This window comes from Rattus norvegicus, chromosome 4 (genome assembly GCF_021556685.1).
Source record: "Rattus norvegicus strain SHRSP/BbbUtx chromosome 4, alternate assembly SHRSP_T2T, whole genome shotgun sequence".
In the NCBI taxonomy this organism is placed as follows: domain Eukaryota; kingdom Metazoa; phylum Chordata; class Mammalia; order Rodentia; family Muridae; genus Rattus; species Rattus norvegicus.
In genome coordinates, this window is record NC_141537.1 from 114,547,048 (window position 1) to 114,551,328 (window position 4,281).

General features: G+C 38.9%; 1 pseudogene; it reads right to left on the reverse strand.

Moving 5' to 3' along the window:
* Window positions 1-2,112: 2,112 nt before the first annotated feature.
* Window positions 2,113-3,115, reverse strand: Ldha-ps9 (lactate dehydrogenase A, pseudogene 9; annotated as a pseudogene).
* Between the last annotated feature and the right edge of the window lie 1,166 nt (window positions 3,116-4,281).

Sequence of the window (4,281 nt, forward strand, 5' to 3'; positions counted from 1 at the left end):
ATTGTAGAAGATATCACCTGAAATAAAGACATTCCCCTTGGAAATTTGAGACAATCTGAATGCATTGATAAGGAAAATTACACTGTTTATTTCCTGGTTTAGTTATATGTGATTTTAAAGTATTTCTTAAGATCATACTGGAAGTAAATTAGCTACATTTTCTAGACAATTTTAATATTTAAAAGGACTTGTGACATTGAGAACAAGACAATGTTCCAAGCTGATTTTGTACAAGTCCCACACTATGTCTTATACCAAAAGGGATACAAGGTCAAGTAACGCTAAAAAATGATTACTTTTTACTACTCCATGCAGATATCCCAACTGCATTAATATATTAAAAGCTCTTTAGTAAGTAACCCAGTTTAATTCAGAACTTCCAAATTATTAGATTTTGGAATATACTTCTCCAAAATAAAAGCTATGGAGAACCTGTAGATTTTGCTTTCCACAGGAAACATTTGGGAATACATTCTACATCTGTTAATGGGCTCACCTAGGGAAGGGAAGTAGGACCATTAATGTGGGCATAAACACTAACACCACCAGTGGAACTTTCTGAGAACATTCAGTTCTAAATAGGTATTTAATCTTTCATCTAAACTACGTATTTAAATCTGTGTCCACAGTGTACTGCATATCTAAAGTCTCATTTCCTATTTTGGTTAAACCAAACTGAAGACATTCTTTTTTTTTAAATCATTTTATCAAAGTTTGAGAATTTGATATATTATATTTTTATCCTTACTTCTTCAAAGATTCACTTCACCACGTAACTTTGTGCCCTTATTTATTTTCTGAATTCATGGAGTCTCATTAGCACTCCCTGTACACAGGTGTGTAGCCACACCTAATAGGTGTGGACCTATTAGGGGCCACAGGCTTAAAGAAAAATCACTCTCCCTTTCCTGAAAGCACTTAACTACCAGTAGTTCCTGAGCAGGTGAAGGACTTTGCACACACCTTTCTTCCATGTTATATTAGACTTGAACTTCACAAGCCTTGTGCATACTGACACAACAACTGTGAGTTTATATATCCAACTGGACTGCTATATACATAAAAGTTTCCACTTCCTTTGGCTTTTATAATATACCTATTTCTTCTACCCCATAGATTCCTGAGCCTTAGGAAGCAGGGGTATGTTATAGATGTCTGATTTATAGTAAAGCACTATACATTTACTTTTTCTCGTACATTGATCAGTTGTGGTTATCTGTGTTAATCTCATCTACTATGACAATGATGTTTCTCTGATGTATGAGATAGGCATTAGAAGTCACCTCAATACTTTTATGGATTAGCAGAAATATAGAAATAGGTTCATTCTTGTGGCCCACCTGTCTAGTTACAGGTTCTTGAGTGAAGCATGGTTTTTATCTTGTAGAATGAACCTTAAATGAAACTGAAAAATGATTGGTTAATACCATGACCTTTGTACCATTATTGCACCAGTGTGAATTATCCAGCTAGGTAGGTTGTTAATACAGCTGGTGGGGTTCACTACCAGATACGATTGATGGTTGCTTAATTTACAACTTGAAATTTTACAGTGTAGAGAGGAGAACATTTAGATGCTAGGAATTGTATGTGAATTCTGAAATGAATAACTAATTTTTTTCATTGTTCAAGGTTTATTTGGTGTTTCCATTGGCATGACATTTGAGTGGTTGGTCCCAAAATCCATAACCAGATCTTACATTTCACATAATATTTCAATGTATACTACAGCACATATAATACATAAAATATCCTGTACAACATTTATGTACAAGATATGCATAATGGACTTACACACTGGAGCCAAGTTATGATTAACTGGGAACTCATTGGCCTAGGCATGTTGGTGAGGGTGAGTAGTGCAACAATTCTGCAGGCTCCCAAGGTAATCAAAGCCTGCAAACAGTTGGCAGTGTTTCTTGGAGACAGTGGAACTAACCAGGTTACCACTACACAAGTACACAAGCAGCAGGGTAGAGCTGTGGGAACTGAGATTTTCCTCAGACCACGTCAATACATCTGGACTAACCACAGCTCAGATGAGAAGTGTGTGGTCTCCATAGAAACCGTGCTGCAGCCTGGACGGTGAAGTGCTAGGACACTGGAAAGACTTTAGAATTGCAACTCCTTCTGGATTCCCCAGAGGGTATCTGCACTCTTCTTCAGTCGGGCCTCCTCCTCAGGAGTCAGTGTCACCTTCACAATATCGGAGATTCTATTTTGTCCATTGATACAAGGGGCAATGAGGAAGACATCATCTTTGATTCCATAGAGACCCTTAGTCATGATGGAAATGGGATGCCCCCGCCTAAGGTTCTTCATTATGCTCTCAGCCAAGTGTGCCAAAGAGAGGTCAATGGCCTAGGACGTGTAAACTTTCAGCTTGATCACCTCGTATGCACTGTCAATACATGCTTGTGAACATCCTTCCACTGCTCCTTGTCTGTATCTGTGCCCAGTTCTGAGTTCAGAGACTTTAGGGAGATGTCAGCGATGTTTACACTACTCCACACAGGCACACTGGAATCACCAGGCTCTCCTAGGACCCACCCATGACAGTTCATTGGGTGAACTCCCAGCCTTTCTCCCATCAGGTAATGGAACCAAGCTGAATCCAGATTGCAACCACTTCCAATAACTCTGCTTTAGGGAAAGACGTTGATTTTCCAAACCTTGTAGGTCAAGATATCCACTGGCTTTGAGACAATGAACAACTTGCAATGTGAGCATTCACAATGTAGGGAATGATGAACTTGAAGATGGGGTTCATGTTTTGCTGGACCAAATTGAGTTAGCTCTCTCCCTCTTGCTGATGGGCCCCGGTTATGATAATGACCAGCTTGGAGTTTGCAGTCACAGTATAGTCTTTGCTGAAGACAATATTTGGTGTTTTAAGGAAAAGGTTGCCATGCTGGAGATTTATCATCTCTCCCTTTAGCTTCTCTTCCATGACATCAACAAAGGCAAGCTCATATGACAAATCCTTCATTAAGATACTGATGGCACTAGCCATGCCAAAAGCACCGACCCCAACAACTGCAGTCTTGTTCTGGGGGACCTGTTTCTCCTTAAGAAGATTTACAATTAGCTGGTCCTTGAGGGTTGAAGTCTCAGACTTTGAATGATTGGCGATAACTAAAATTTTAACAAAAGGGAGATTCAAATAGAATAAATAGCATTCCTTTCCAAAACTGAAGTTACTGTATCAGCAGAAGTGTAATAAGTTTATTTTCCTATATACAAAAGTCAAACAGGTCATATTGTTTAGGGTATAAAATTTGAGCTAAGCATCTTTATTAATAACTAATAGTACTCCCAGCTCATCAGCTCTGTTCTATGAGGAATTACACTATACCAGGAAAATTGTGCAGACAAGGAGGTGACCAATTGTTTTCTACCATAGGCATGACAGTGGGGAAGGACTGGCAGAATGGAGGAACGAGAAGTACTGCATGAAGGTCACTAAGAGCAACAATCAGGCCAAAGCTAAGAAAGAGCATGAATTACTCAAGGAGTGAGACTATCTTGAGTAAGGGATCTAGTACAGTCTGAAACTGGAGATTTATTGAGACTATGAATTGGTCCATGCATAGGCCACTGTGCCAAAGAATTTGGACATGGTCATGGGGAATACAGAGCATAGATTACCACCAAATAGGGGTCATAGATGACTGTTAAGGCTGAGATAAATATACTTTAGATTCAGTAGAAAGTTTACGTGGAAGGATGAACCAGAGCTTCGGAAACCAAACAAGAGTAACTTTGCTGTAGCATTCAAACAATGGTGAAAGGCTTTTAATGAAAACTCCTATGGAAATTAAGTGCACACAAAAATACTGAGAGTATTATACGTATATACAGGATTTTCCATCCACTGCTTATTTCTCCCATGATATTTTTTCTCATTATAGATGTTTATGAGTCTCCATGTAGTTACTGGGGTTAAACTCAGGTCCTCTGGAAGAGCAGCCAACACTTTTACCCTCTGAGCCATCTCTCCAGCTTTTCCACAATGATATTTATATCAAATATCCTTCTCCCATATTTATATCTAATATCTTAAAAAATTAAAAAAGACACTTTAGCTCCAGTTAGGATACATTACATTACTTTGATAGAGTGAAAAAACCCTGTTTGACTGTAGCAGAGCTGTCTTCACCCACGATATGACTGTACGCTAATGTGACTGGAGATCACTTCTTAGCCAGACTTGTTATTTTTCCCTACAGTCCTACAGTTCAATAGGCAGAGGGGGAGTCCTGAAGCCTCCTTCTTTTGGTG